This window comes from Pan troglodytes, chromosome 7 (genome assembly GCF_028858775.2).
Source record: "Pan troglodytes isolate AG18354 chromosome 7, NHGRI_mPanTro3-v2.0_pri, whole genome shotgun sequence".
Classification (NCBI taxonomy): Eukaryota; Metazoa; Chordata; class Mammalia; order Primates; family Hominidae; genus Pan; species Pan troglodytes.
In genome coordinates this window covers 79108180-79124097 of record NC_072405.2, presented here as the reverse complement: position 1 = coordinate 79124097, position 15918 = coordinate 79108180, and the positions used below count along the sequence as shown (strand labels likewise).

Here is a 15918-nt window from a genome sequence, read left to right as displayed (position 1 = left end):
TGCAAGAGGCTCCCAAAATACCGCAGGCATTCTTCTACTACATTCTGTATGACAGCTAAGACTTATCAGTCCTTTACTACGTGCCAGGGAGTGTAGTAGGTGCTTTATATGCATTGCTCTTTTTTTAATTTTTAATTTTTGCGGGTACATAGTAGGTGTAGCTGGTCTTTGTAAGCTCCATGGCCACCTTCCTCAAGAGGTGTTGCTTTCCTCCCTGACTCAAGAGTACACTTGTGCTTTACAGTACCATGCCTTCCTTGTCACACGACCCTTGCTCTCTGATGCTCACATCAGACTCCCTCCTACAACTGGGTCTTATTCATTTCTCTATCTTCACAGCATCTCAGAGCCTTGTGCATAGTAAGAGAAGTGATGAATGAACAAATGGATAATTGGCTATATAGATATATGCTGTCAAATTTGGAAACTTGTTGCATTTGTAATACCCCCATATAGATTCTCTGCCATATAAAGGAGACAATCTATTTCAGTTTTTTCTCTATGCAAAAGAAAAAAAGGTTTGAGAAGTAGTATAGTATCTGGAGGCTTCTATAAAAGTATTCGGCTAAAAATACTGGTTCTTATCTTGACTCTGTGTTTCAGTGTCTTAATTCAATTCCCACTGACCTAAGAAAAGCAACATTATTCAAGAAGCATTCTATTGGAAATGTTTCCTGGGAACAGTTTATTTGGTTGATCTTTCAAATACTTTGTCACATGTAATAATATCTGAAGTAAGTGTTAAAATGGTTTTACAGTTTCTGTGTAGGGTGTTCTGTTGACTGGTGTCATCTGTCTGCAGCTTTTTCACAGTGAATGTGTAGCCCTATTATGTCTGTTCAGAGAAAGCTACATAATCACCACTTGGCTTGACCATGGGGTAGCTCTTTGGCACATGGAAAAGATGTACAAGTATAAGGCCACACTACAAGTCTTATCTTTTCTTATTTAGAGATCAGTGAACACAGACCTTTTTTTGTTTTTTCCAGGTTGTTTATTCTTTTTAATTATGAATGCACATTTATTTATTCATGAACATTGGGAAAAACACAAATACATCAGAATCGTTAAAAATCTACAGCTCCTCATTCTTCACTACTAGTTTCTCTTCTCAGAGGTAAACACTTTTTCAAAAATTCGTATTTTAAATTTGGGGGTGGGTAATTCACATGGTGCAAACATCAAAAGCTATGAAAAGGTGAAGTTTCCCTCCCATTTCTCATTGCTCCAAAGCAGGAAATCATTGTGATTAATTTTGTTTGTTTTTCCAGAATGAACACAAAGTTTTATAATATTTGGAAAGGACACTGTTCCTCAGAGTCCACCCTCTAAGCTAAGCATTTGTGATATAAAGTCAGTAGAAAATATATTAACATTTTCCCCCTTTCTAGATGTATTTCTAGAACCAGAGAAAGGAAAGGCACACAGGGGAGTAACAGTCTCATTAAAAGTTTGAATCAACCAAATAAATTTGTTTTCTTCAGAGAATAGTTTATTGCTTCGATTTGTTGACTTGTAAGAGAGATGGAAAAGGAATTGTCCAAAACTTGGGCAACTTTTTTCTAACATACATATAGGAACCTGCCTAACACTTTAGATCTGGCACCTGGTTATACTGAGCAAAAGTAGTGCTTTGGCTTCAGTTCCCATGTTTCTCATAAATCTGAACCACAAACATCTCTGTGTGATGCAACTGTCCTAAGCAAAGGCCAATGGTTTTCCAGGAAATGTCTTCAGCGTTGTATGTGTTCAAGAAGCATGTTCTCATCCCTTTCCTGACACAAAATCGTGCTACTTCTCCATGTGAGAAACACACTTGCTAGTGTGGACATTTAAGTCACAAATCTATCAGAGGGGACTTTAAACTTTAGCTTCATTCAGAATGCGTGCCTGAGGCTTAGCATGACTGGCAACACTTTTGTTTTCAGACTTGCCTGTTATTTTGCTTTGCCTTCATTTTTCCTCCACATTTGTGCTGAAAAGAAAAAAAAAATTGCCCAATAAATACAGCACTCAAGGAAACAATACGTACATGATACGAACTGTCCAGATTTTTCTCCTAACAATACCTTCTATTTAATCAGAATCTGAAAATCTCCAAGTACTTTGAAGGCTTCCAAAACATTTTCTTCCTATTTTAAATCTCATTAACTAGCTATTTTATCCTAGCAGTGCCCATATAATGAAAGTGGAGAGAACAGGGTATTATACCTGTCTATGCATGAGGCCACAGAAATAGCCTAAGTGCTCAGGGACACACAACAAGCCAGAGATAAAATCTAGGCAAGAATTCTGGGCCCCCGCATCATTATTAGCTCTGCTGAGCCTACTGTGCTTATGGCATTCTTTCCTTTGCCTTTAAATAAGAAGTTCTCCTGCCTACAACAGTACACTGTCCATTTTGTCAACTGAAAAACCAATGTGCAGAGAGGACGAGTGGTCCCCCAGGTCACCTGGACCAAATACAGGAGCTAAAAATAGCACGTGCAATTGGCAGGCCCTGATCCTTCACTCAGCTCCTTTAACCTCACGTTTGGGGTTGCAATATTAGAAGATATTAGAAGTCCATGTATCTCCTGAGTGAAGGCTTTCCTCCAGCTGTGGCCAACCACGAGCTTATTGCTAGCACTATCCAAGCCAGGTCTCTAGTTTGGCCATCGACAAAGGGCAGGAGGTGGAATCCAGGGCTACTTGGGAATAATGAGGATAATTCAGAGGAAGGTGTTGTGTGTCTGGAAAATACAAATAGGTCAGGGGAGGCCTGGAAAGTTGTGAGGCCTTGGAAAGTTTTCTCAATTTCACATTTCCTTTGCTTGTGGGCATACGGCCTTAACAAGGTCCACATTCGCAGTCACTCATGTCCCTGCATGTCCAGGTGAGGAGAGCACATTGAATGAACCAAAACCCTTAGACATCTACTCCTCAGACATTTCGAAGTTAAAAGCCATTAAAATCAAATAGATGGAAAGAAAATCCTCATAGTATAAGGAGCGTTTCCACTACAGAACAGATCCCTGGAGTAGTGAATTTTTCATTTTATCTCCTTTTTATTTTAAGGCACATTTGAGCTCCAGAGACCTTGACAAGTTTCTCACCAATGGTTTCTTCAGTACACGAGAATTTCTTTAATTGAGGAGAAGCAAAAAAGTTGAAAAGAGAGTGAAAGAACAGGATTACAACATTAATTAGAACACAAATGGATGCCATTTTCTATTCAAATTCATAGACTGTCACATAAAATAAGCACCAAGTTTTGTTGGTTATAGTAAACTATTTTTATTATAGAAGTAACAGTTTTTCTAATTATAGAAAAATTAGACATTTCATGTGAACGAAAAAGAAAATTCACTCATAATCACATCACCAGAAGTAATCACTATATAATTTATGTGTGTGTATACATACATTCATTTAAAGTAGAGATCATACGATGCATACCATTTAGCAAACTACTTTTATTATTGTACTATATGGCATAAATATCTTTTATGGGAATAAATATCTACATCATTTATTTTATTTTTTGAGACAGTCTGTCTCTGTCACCCAGGCTGGAGTGCAGTGGCGTGATCTTGGCTCATTGCAACCTCTGCCCCCCGGGTTCAAGCAATTCTCTTGCCTCAGCCTCCTGAGTAGCTGGGATTACGAGCATGTGCTATCACGCCTGGCTAATTTTTGTATTTTTGGTAGAGACGGGGTTTCGCCATGTTGGCCAGGCTGGTCTCAAACTCCTGATCTCAAGTGATCTGCCCGCCTCAGCAGTGCTGGAATTACAGGCGTGAGCCACTGCGCCCAGCCAACATCATCATGTTGGCCAGGCTGGTCTCAAACTCCTGACCTCAACTGATCTGCCCGCCTCGGCAGTGCTAGGATTACAGGCGTGAGCCACTGTGCCCTGCTGACATCATTAATTTTAATAGCTGTATAACATTTAATTGTATGGATATACTTACATTTATTTAATCAACATTATTGTTGGACATTTAGGTTGTGTATGAATTTTTCAATAAGATGGAACAGGTCTAGAATAAACAGGCTTATACAAGTTCTTTACCTACTGGTTGAATTATTTCCTTAATACAAATTCCTAGAAGCAAAGTTTCTGGGTCAAAGAAATGCACATATTTGCAGGCTATTGACCCCTTCAATAACCATTTAAAAATAGTAAGCAAAGGAGGTAGTTTTTTGTCTAAAGTAAGCCTGAGTAATAGAATATTATATTAGAGGAATAAATTAAAAATCACATCAGAAAATAGTGGGTTTTTTTTCATAATTATAGGCCAGGTGAGGTGGTTCACACCTGTAATCCTAGCACTTTGGGAGGTTGAGACATGAGAATTGCTTGAGCCCAGGAGTCCAAGACCGGCCTAGGCAACATAGTGAGACCCTATTTCTACAAAAAGTAAAAAGATTAGCTGGGCATGGTGGCATGTGCCTGTCATCCCAGCTACTCCGGAGGCACAGGTGGCAGAATTGCATGAGCCTGGGAGCTCAAAGTTGCAGTGAGCCATGATTGCACCACTGTACTCCAGCCTGGGCAACAGAGAGAAATCCTGTCTCAAAAAAATTAATAAATAGTAAATAAAATAATTATAGCCAGTACCTTCGTAAACTCTCATTTTAGTTCTAAATCTCAGTTTAAGGGTGAAAGAGAGAAGGGTAATGTGGAAGGGATTGAAGGATACACAACAAAAATCTATGCATAAACCAAACAAGGGACAGAGAAAGGGGGACACACAGGGAGAAAACCCTACCGCCTATTTCAGTCCGTAACTCCCTCCCCACATTCCCTTTTGGCTTTTAACCAAAAGTATGGGTTCCCTGACATCTCTAAGTGGACTTAACTCTCAGTGTCCAGGCCCCAAACTAACGAACAAACACAGATCCACCAATCAACATTTCCAGCCATCTCACAGTGAAACTCACCAGGAGAGGGGCCTTTCTTTTTCTTAGTGTCAAACTTTTTAGCACAGTTTTATTGGCTGAATTTCAATTTCATCTTCAAACATGTAGGAGACAGGGAAAGAAAACATTTTCTACAGTTTCTTAGAGTTATAAAGAGTAAAGCTGCAAAAGCGTGTGATAAATTATGCCTACTTTAAAAATATATTGATTAAAATTTAAGAAACTGAGGTCTGCAGAAAACCCCTCGTAAATGAGACCCAAATGCCTTTTGAATGCTCCAGGATAATCACTACCTTGCATGCTAGACTTTCTTAAGTGTGGTTAACTTTTAAGTAGCCAATTTTCTACTATTTTTCCCATAATGGTTTTTGCCTTGGATAGGAAAATTGAATATAAGGTCAGAGCACTTCGACATTCATTGAACAAATACGTATTTAGGACTTTTAACTTACATTTGTAACAAATGCCGTGAAGAAAAAATAAACTGGCTTATGGAAGAGAAAGTGGCTTTTTTTTTTTCTTTTCTTTTCTTTTTTTTGGTAGAGACAGGGTCTTGCTCTGTTGTCCAGGCTTGTCTTGAACTCCTGGGCTCAAACGATACTCCCACCTTGGCCTCTCAAAGTGCTGGGATTACAGGTGTGAGGCACCACACCCAGCAGACGGAGTTTTGATGAAGGAATCAGGAGCAGCCCTCAGCCCTGGCCACAGCTGGTGGGAAGAAGCCAGCTAGCAAGAGAGGGCATTCCAGGCAAAGGACACAGACTAGGAAACTCCAGACAATATATCGAGGTAAGTGTGATACATTGTGAATATGGGCTCTGTCGATATAAGAAGAGACAGTCCCTCTACAACACGGAGCCATATCTGGGGCCTTTATAACTTTAGATAAGCAGGCACAAACAAGCCTCTGACCAAATAAAAACTAACTTGATTAGTTTCTCTTCGTCTTTAAAATATGGCACACTCAAAGTAGTAATCAATTCATTAACAAATTTTTTTTTTCATGATGGGGTGAGCACATTGATTCTGCTATGACCATGCTTAAACCTAGTGGAGAAGAAAAATGAATACTGGAAGAATTAAAATGCATTGAAATGATAAACCATGGACGTTAACTGAACATTCAGTGAGAGTTCATAGATCATTTCTGAGAAGGGCAAGTGGTCCAAAATGGGAGGTAGGACTTCATCCATTTCATCAATAAACATTTGCTAAATGTTTATACTAAGGCTAGGTATTGAGACAGACACAAACACAGGATAACTAAAATATGTCTTTGTTGCTGGACATGGTGGCATGTACCTGTAGTCCCAGATACTTGGGAGCTGAGGCAGGAGGACAGCTTGAGCCCAGAACTTCTGGGCTGTAGTGAGCTATGCTCACTGGGTGTTCACACTAAACTGGCATCAATATCATGACCTCCCAGGAGTGAGGCCCACTAGGTTGCCTAAGGAGAGGTGAACTGGCCCAGGTCGGAAATGAAGTAGGTCAAAATTTCTGTGCTAATTAGTAGTGGGATCTCACCTATGAATAGCCACTTCACTCCAGCCTGGGAAACTTAGCAAGACCCCATCTCTAAAAACTAGCTAAATAAATAATATGCCTTTGTCCTTGGAGAGCTCACTGCCTAAAGGAGAGAGACTGAAAATTAAATAAATAATTACAGTTCAACATTATAACACAGATATGTGCAAATGATTGAAGGAACTCTGATACTTACGGGAGCGTGAAGGAAGACTGACCCACATCAGAGCAAATGAGAAGAAATGACATTTGTGCCAAAGCTTAAAGAGTGAGTTAGATTTTATTTAGGGTTTAGGTTCTAAATGCTGATGTTGGCCGGGTGCGGTGGCTCACACCTGTAATCCCAGCACTTTGGGAGGCCAAGGCAGGTGGATCACCTGAGGTCAGGAGTTCAAGACCAGGCATGGCCAACATGGTGAAACCCCATCTCTACTAAAAAAACAAAAATTAGTCAGGCATGACGGTGTGCGCCTGTAGTCCCAGCTACTCAGGAGGCTGAGGCAGGAGAACCACTTAAACCTGGGAGGCAGTGGTTGCAGTGAGCCGAGATCATGCCATTGCACTCCAGCCTGGGCAACAGGAGCAAAACTCCATCTCAAAAAACTAAAAAAATAAAAAATAATAAAATATAAACAAATAAATGCTGATGTTTGAAGTGAACCCTTAAATCACCCATAAAGTACAGCACCTAGGTATTTAGTATCTAGATATTCAGTATCCAGTAAGCCCCACACAGCCAGTTTTCCTCCAGCTTTGGAACAGATTGTTGCTGCTTCTTTGAGCACCAGATGCAGAAGTTGGCTTGTGTTTATTGGCTCTGTTGTATGAAAAACGGTTATCCTTCAACACTGGGATTACACCCTCTGTGGTGAGAGCCTCACACTAACACAGGACGGGCACCGGGGGTCTGAGTGGACTGAGGGAATGGTAGGGTAAAGTCTCGCATCTCACGTTCATTCACAAACATAAACTCATTATGTGAAATGAATGGGCAGGCAGTATTGTCCTCATTCTCCCTGTCTCTTTGAGTGAGAGACAGAGTGAATAGTTGAAATCTCAAAAATTAAACTGACAAATGAGGTAGATCTAAGAAAAAAAAATTAAACTGATGTGATGTGGTTGCTTATCCTGTGAAGAAATGAGAGAAGGATATTGTACACAGAGCGACAAGATGTGGGAAGACTTGGAAACCAGGGAGGATTTGAACTGCTTGAAGAAAACTAAGAAGTTAAGGACGGTTAAATTATTGGACAAAGAGATAGGTAAAACAGAGTTGGACGGGTTGTCACACCATAGAAAACATGGGACTTGACTATGCAGGCAATGAGAAACCATCTTTTAAGTTAGAGGGTGACTGGATGGGTGTATTTTTGGCAAGACCATTTTTGTAGCATGGTAAAGATGAGGTCCAAAAAATTATTTTCTGTAAAGGGTCAGATCATAAACATTTTAGGCTTTGTGGGTCATATGATCTGTGTCACAACTACTTATTTCTGCCTCATAGCAGACATGGACAATGTGTAAACAAATGGGCATGGTTGTGTTCCCATAAAACTTTATTGATGAAGACAACCTGTGGGCTTGATTTGGCTCAAAGGGCCAGGGTTTGTTGATTCCTGGATTAGAAAATGATGAGGTTACTGGTGAAGAGATGAAGAGGTAAGCGAGGTAATAGTCTGGGCCAGTGGTTTCAAAGTGTAGTCCCTGGACCAGCAGCATTACCATCACCTGGGAATTCCAGAGGATGGGAGAGGCAGCAATCTGAGGTTCAACACACTCTCCAGATGACGATTTTTTTGGTTTTTGTTTCTGAGACAGGGTCTCACCCTGTTACTCAGGCTGCGGTGCAGTGGCATGACCATAGCTTACTGCAGCCACGAATCCCTGGGCTCGAGTGATCCTCCTGCCCCAGGCTGCCAAGTAGCTGGGACTGCAGGCGGACCACCATACCTGGCTAATCTTTTATTTTTCGTAGAAACAAGGTTTCACTATGTTGCCCAGGCTGGCCTTGAGCAATCCAACCCACTCAGCCTCCCAAAGTGCTGGGACTAAGGTGTGAGCCCCTGCACCCAGATGATGATTCTTATACCTGCTCAGGTTTGAGGACCACTGGTCTAGGAAAGAAGAAAGACAATGCATTTCCACATTTGGGAGGCGGCACTAGGAAAGAACAGAATAGGGCAAATTTAAGGCAAGATGGTAATCTCAATTTCTAACACACGTACAATGAACAGGACTTTGATGATTATCTGGGTGGGAGGCTGGGGAGATGAAAAAATATTTAAATTCTATTCAGATATTTTCTACACACCTAGATCCCCCATGCCTAAAATACTGCTAGGTGTAAGGTAAGTGCTCAAAAAACGTTTTTTTGAATGCATCAAGGATGATTCAAAGTTCAGCTTAGGTGACTGAAGAGGTGAGACATGCATGGTATTAGCCAAGCTAGAGGACACACTTTGTTGTTTTTGACAGTTGTGAGGGAAAGAGATAAAGGAACATTTGTTGATCAAGTATACCTGCTTTGCCTATGATGTGCCAGGTAGTATTTTACATCCATTATCTATTTGTCCCTCAAAATAACTTTTTAAGTAGTTATTATCGTAATTTTACAAATGAAGACAATCACAGTTCCCACAGGGATCAGTGGCAAAGAATGAGCCTATCCCTGGCAGTGAGTGACAACTAAACCCAGGCTCGTTGCACTTTGAAGAACAGAGTCCTGTTTTGCCTTCTGGCCAAACTTTGCAGAATATGTTTAAGCTGTCACTATAAAATATTCCGAAACTTTACTGTTTACAAAGCAGCTTCATAGATTATTTCTTTTGAGGGACATCATTTGGTATAGCAGCAAAAGCATAAATTTCTAAGTTAAAATCCCAGCTTGGTCACTGATGCCATGCCTGGATGAGACCGCAGGCCCATGTGTAAAATGGGGGTAATGATAATAACTATGCAAGTGAGATGTTGCTATGCAAGTGAGATGAGATATGTAAAGCACCTGGTGCAAAATGAGAGCTCAGTAAATGGTAGATACTATTATTTCATGATCCTTAATACAGCCTATTATGTACATTTGAGAGATGTCTTAAAAGTACCTCTTAATGAGTTCCATTGCTTTGCTTAAAGAACTTATCTTCTTGTTTAAGGCAAGTTGATGGTTAAACAGATTTTGAATTTGGGTGAGGCGGCTCCATGTAAAGGCTGGCTTTAGTGCACCTCTTTGCTCCTAGTCCTGCCCACAGTGGGTACCCACTCCACTGGCTTCAAGATCCATCCATACAGGTTTTCCTTCTTTAGATGAGTTAAAAAAAAAAAAAAATCTTTCTTTCCCTTACTTGTCAAGTGAAACAATGGGTGGGGTTGACTATCAGAAAACAAAAGCTAAAGCAGGTAAAGATGTTCTTGAAAGAAATGCTTCCTTGTTTCAAAGGAATTTTACTCTCTGGGATGAAGGCAAAAAAGAAATAATCTGAAAAAGAGCTGGATTTTCTAAAGAAGTAAAACTAATCGCTGGTTCCCTTCCTCTCTTCCATACTTAGAAGGGCCTGAAGGGGTGGTGGCTCTCCACTTTCAGAATCTGAGAGTGTCACTTGTTTGACCTCCTGAAGGACACGTTGTGGACATCACCAGTGCCTTTATGGCAGACAGGTTGGTTTGTGACATTGTGTTTACCAGCTTTTAGGAGAGAACCTTCTTGCTTTCAGGTATGTTTTAGGTGATTAGAGAGCAAGGCTACTACTTTTGCAACATACTAGATAAACAGCAGTTTCCATATTAAGGGGAAATCATATCATACCTGACCATCTTGCCTCCTTGGTTCCACTGGATTAGAAAACAAGCAGAGATAAACACAACTTTGGTGGAGTTGGTTGCACAGCAAGGAAAGGAATAACTAAGCCCTTTAAGATCAATGTAACTGACAGAGTGCATTCTGCAAAAAATAAACACAGCTCTAGGAGAGTTATTGTGAACAATGGTATCTGAAAATAATAGTTGAATAATTTTGATGCACAGATCTTTTTCCCAAGATTGGAAACAAAATCTTCTCCCCTTCTCTCCCATCGTTTAACCAAGCTTTTGGTCCTCTGATAAAAATCATGCTGTCAAAAATGACTGAACTAATTTGTGACTTTTGACCAAATCAATTTTGATGTAATACAAGATTAAATGAGTGGTTTCTTTTATCCCTCAACCTGAGGTAGAACAAATTGTACTGCTCACGGTGTCCTGCCACACAGGGCTGACTTGACATAAAGCTCAGTATTTTATCACAAGATTTGGAGAATAATTATTAGAGATCCACTTTGCGTGACGTTTATTGGGTTCTTAAAAGATAACTGACCATTTCTTATCACAGAACAGTAGTCTGACATGACATTTGGGATTATTTGAAGGTCTAGTTCAGGACTCTCAGGCCTTCTGTGAGTCTGCCCATTTTTGCTTTGAATTTATTAACTGGGATGACAAGAACCAAGACCTCCCCACTCATGTTTCTTCCACTCAGTGATAAATTGGAGGGGGAAATCATGCAAGCAATCCTTACAGTGATTTGTACTCATAGCCATTCACACTTACAGCCCTCTGCCAATTACACCCATGTTGTAACTTCTGACACGTAAACAGGCAGTTTCTCACATGAACATATGTTGCTCTCCCCTTTTGAGAAAATGAATCCCAACCTTAACCACACTACTGGGCTGCGATTAGTTTTAATCCCTAGGTTTTATGACAGGAAAATTGACTATCAGAGAACGAGGGAATGGCAAGTAATCACTCCTGAGTTCACTTTTTTTCTTTTCCAGAACGGCATCACATAACTGCCCCAAACTTTCCTTCAATATACTTGTCAAAATGTCCTCAAGGAAATCATCCTGAAATCCATAAAATGAATAAGCCTGCCCATTGGAGTTGTTTTGCTTCAGTGTAATAGTTGGCAGGAAGCTGTGGTCAAACAGACTGCACCATATTAAATGGATTTTATGTTTATTGACTACTTGTAGCACTACTTAATTGATTTATGTGTGTGTGTTAGAAAGCTTTATGCTATGAAACTAAAATATATCATTTATAGTTTATTAAGTCCTGCATTTAGTAAAAGTTGGCTTAAGGCCCTAGGTCAGGAACTTTACCCTTCTGTTACAGCAGTGTTTCTGGGAGAAAATAATAGTTGATACACTTTATTTCCACGTATAGTAAATTGCCTAGGAATATAATCCACATGGAAAGGTGGCTTGTTTTTGTTTTTCTTAGGGTCTTGCCCTGTTGTCCAAGCTGGAGTATAGTGGCGTGATCTTGGCTCACTGCAACCTTCGCCTCCTGGGTTCAAGCCATCCTCTTGCCTGAGCCTCTAGAATAGCTGGGAATACAGGCACTCATCACCATGCCCAAATAAATAATTTTTTTGTATTTTTTGTTGATACTGGGTTTTGTCATATTGCTCAGGTTAGTCTTAAACTCCTGAGCTCAAGCAATCCTCCCACCTCAGCCTCCCAAAGTGCTGGAATTACAGGTGTGAGCCACTGTGTCTGGCTTGTGTTTCTCAAGTGCTACTCACTGTCATATTACCACTGTGTTTGAATGAGCTTTCTTTTGTGATTCAGAGTTGAAATAATAAATTAGAGAAAATGGTAAACGAAGTATAACTTAGTACCTAAGGTTTTTATTCTACTAGTTTTTAGAACTGGCAAGAGAGGCCTAAGACAAAATAAAAAAGATATTATGATAATGCTAAGATCTTGCAAACTGTAATATAATAATGCTCAGATTTTGAAAATTATATTAAATATATATGTATATACATATGTACTATGTATGAAAATCAGACCGAGCGCAGTGGCTTATGCCTGTAATCCCAGCCCTTTGGGAAGCCAAGGCGGGCAGATCACTTGAGGTCTGGAGTTCGAGACCAGCCTGGCCAACATGGCGAAAACCTGTTTCTACTAAAAATACAAAAAAAAAAAAAAATTAGCTGGGTGTGGTGGCACATGCCTGTACTCCCAGCTACAGGAGGCTGAGGCAGGAAAATGGCTTGAACCCAGGAGACAGAGGTTGCAGTGAGCCGAGATCGTGCCACTCTGCACTGCAGGCTAGGCAAAAGCACGAGACTCTGTCTTAAAAAAACAACAAAAAAAGATTAATTAAAATTATAGTAAGTTTTAATATAATTACCACTGCTGCATGTTGGTACTCATAGATGGATAACCAACATTAGGAACCTGAGCCTGGCTGGGTGTGGTGGCTCATACCTGTAATCCCAACACTTTGAGAGGCTGAGGTGAGAGGATTGCTTGTGGCCAGGAGTCTGAGACCAACCTGGGCCACACAGTGAGACACCACACCTCTACAAAAAAATTAAAAAATTAGTTGGGCATTGTGGCACATGCACATAGACCCAGCTACTCAGGAGGCTGAGGTGGGAGGATCGCTTCAGCCCAGAAGCTCAAGGCTACAGTGAGCTGTGATCACACCACTCACTCTACCCTGGGTGACAGAGTGAGACCCTGTCTCAAAAAAAAGAACAAACAAAAAGCAAAACCAAAACACAAAAACCTCCCTGAACCTGGTCTTCAGTCACCAAGGTGCTACATAAAGGGTACCAATAATACTTAGAGTAATCAAAATCATAGAGACAGAAAGTAGAATGATGGTTGTCTGGGGCTGGGGGGAGAAGGGAATGGGGAGTTAGTGTTTAATGGATGTACAGTTTCAGTTTTGCAATGTTAAAAAAAAACTTTAGACAATTTAACAGAGTTTAATTCAGCAAAGAACAATTCAAGAACCATGCAGACTCCCCCACCTCCTTGAATAAGTTAAGAGCAACTCTGGCACTGCGTCGCAGTCAGCGAGGATTTTTCACAGAAAAATGCAAGTGACATACAGAAAACACACGTGAGGTACAGAAACAGCCTGATTGGTTACAGCTGGGTGTTGAACACACTCGATCAGTTGGCTACCTGTGATTGGCCAAAACTGGATGATTGGCACAAGAGTAGGTTACAGTCTGTTTACACCTCCAGTCAGGTTACAGTTCACTATGTATGGAGAAACCTTTAGACCAAACTTAAAATACGTAAGGAGGCAGCTTTAGGCAAAACTTAATTTAACAATTGCCCCCTTTTGGTCAACCTCTCAATTTTGATTGGCCAAAACTTTAGACATCGATGTCACTCTGTCACCATTGTCAGTGTACTTATTTGATCTCAAATCTCAGTGGGAAATAGCAAAAGAGTGAGTTTTTAAATGTGAGAACCAGGACTTCAGGTTTGTTTTTTTGTTTGTTTGTTTTGTTTTGTTTTTTTGGTAAGGGTTAGAACAGAAGGGACCTCTTTATGCTGGAATCTCCTGTTTTCAGGTGAGAAAAAAAACTGGTCTGTTTTTGTTGTAACCAAGAAAATGCTGAATCAGGAAAGTAGTAATCTAAAAATGGCAGCAAAGCTTTGCAGCTTCCTTAGTTTCATTTTGATTATGTCTCATTTAGCATGAGTGACTCCATTTTGATTTGGTCTGGTCTGTTGGGGCCTAGTGCAGAAAGAGGTCTGATCTGATTTGGCCTAGGTCCAAAACAATGGCCTCTCATAATTTTAACAGCAAGATGAAAAGAATTACAGACGTGGGTGGCAGTGTTGGTTGCACAACATTTTAAGTGTATTTAATACCTCTGAACTGTATACTTAAAAGTGATTAGGATGGTAAATTTTATGTTATGTGTATTTTACCACAATTTAAAAAGTAAACCCAGTAGCAGCGGCTCCTGCCTATAATCCCAGCAACTTCAGGCGCTGAGACAGGAGAATTATTTGAGCCCAGAAGTTCGAGATTGCAGTGAGCTATGATCACACCACTGTACTCCAGCCTGGGTGACAGAGCCAGACCCCAGTTCACAAAAAATAAATAATTAAAAATGAAAAAAAAAAAGAGGTGCCATTACCTCTAACTGTGGCGTCTCTTGAGCGTGATTTTGAGAGGAAGCCAGTGAGACCAAGAACCCACCAATTCCGGACACAATTTCAGGCCTCACTCTAGCCAGAGTTGCCGGGCTCTTGGGTATGGGCAGGTCCTGTTTTTCCTGCTTCTGCAGCACCAGGGCAATCTACTTGATATGGGAAAAGCTCCCTTGTCCCCCTCGCAGGGTGTGTGATGAGGTGTGGCTCGATTCTTCAGTGCCCTGCTGCTCAGACCTCTAGCGGAGCATACAGGCGGGCAGGCTGTGGGGCTCCGATCCCACAGCAGTGTCTAGGGGTGAATATTTACAGCTCCTGAAGCCCCAGTGGGCGGGCGTGTGTTACAGGATGCTCTTTTAGGTTGCCATCCATAGGCGGTTTGTGTTAGCTCAATTACACCCCCTTTCTTATCACAAGGACAGAAGGATTTCTGTATCCTGGGGTTTCTTGCCCTGGCTTACCTGAAGAATCGGATTACACGTGGGCTTGGAGAATGAGTGCAAGGTTTTATTGAGTAGAAGTAGCTCTCAGCAGATGGGGGAGCCAGAAGGGAGATGGTTTTCCCCTGGAGTCGGGCCCCTTGGCGGCCCAGGCTCTTCTCTGACTGCCCCGTCAAACTCCGCATCATTCTGCTGGTGCATGGCCTGCCGGTGGTGTGTCGGTGCCTGTCGGTGTGTGCTCTTCTGCTGGCATGCTCCTCTCAACGTCGTCTCGAGGACCAGCCACTTGCGTCTTCTGCCAATGTGCTACTCTCCATGTCTGGCTGGCTGTGTGTCTGCCCACTAGGGTCTTGGGAGGTTTTGTTTTGTTTTGTTGTTGTTGTTGTTATCGTTGTTTTTGAAGGAGTCTCTGTCGCCAGGCTAGAGGGCCGTGGCGCAATCTCTGCTTACTGCAACCTCCACCTCCCGGATTCAAGCGATTCTCCTACCTCAGCCTCCCAAGCAGCTGGGACTACAGGCGCGCACGCCATCACGCCCAGCTAATTTTTGTATTTTCAGTAGAGACAGGGTTTCGCCATGTTAGCAAGGCTGGTCTCGACTTCTTGACCTCGTGATCTGCCCGCCTCGGCCTCCCAAAGTGCTGGGATTACAGGCATGAGCCACCGTGCCCGCAGTCTTGGGTTTTTGCAGGTCCAGGATGGGGGTATGGCGGGCCAGGGAGGTCTTAGAAAATGCAACATTTGGGCGGGAAAGCAGGAATGGGGTTCGTGGGGGTGGAGCCTTAGCCAGGGACCCGCCTTTCTCTACCCAGCGCTTCCCTTCCTCCATTCCGCATCATTTAAAGGGACCACGCTTTTCCCTTCCCAGCACTCCCATATCATACTGACCTCACTCCTCCAGTCCTGTGAGCAGGACCCAACAAATAAGTAGTATGAGAAATAAAGCTTAGCATCTCTGTTTGAAAACACAGGAAAAATTGGGGGCAAAAGTTGTGTTCCATATTGGAATTTCTTTGAATTGTCACATCCAGTGTCACTTCTCTTTTGATATATGTCAAGAGCAATAACTATGAAATATTACATATAATTGTTTCCATTCTAAGCAAT

General features: G+C 41.5%; 1 long non-coding RNA gene across 1 annotated transcript; it reads right to left on the bottom strand.

Annotated features, from left to right (window-relative positions):
- Window positions 1-978: 978 nt before the first annotated feature.
- On the bottom strand, window positions 979-15640 carry LOC104007640 (uncharacterized). The gene is made up of 4 exons (XR_681920.4): window positions 14834-15640; window positions 8519-8589; window positions 5358-5952; window positions 979-1975 (listed from the first exon to the last, which is right to left on the bottom strand). It is a non-coding gene; the product is annotated as an uncharacterized LOC104007640 (long non-coding RNA).
- Window positions 15641-15918: the final 278 nt, after the last annotated feature.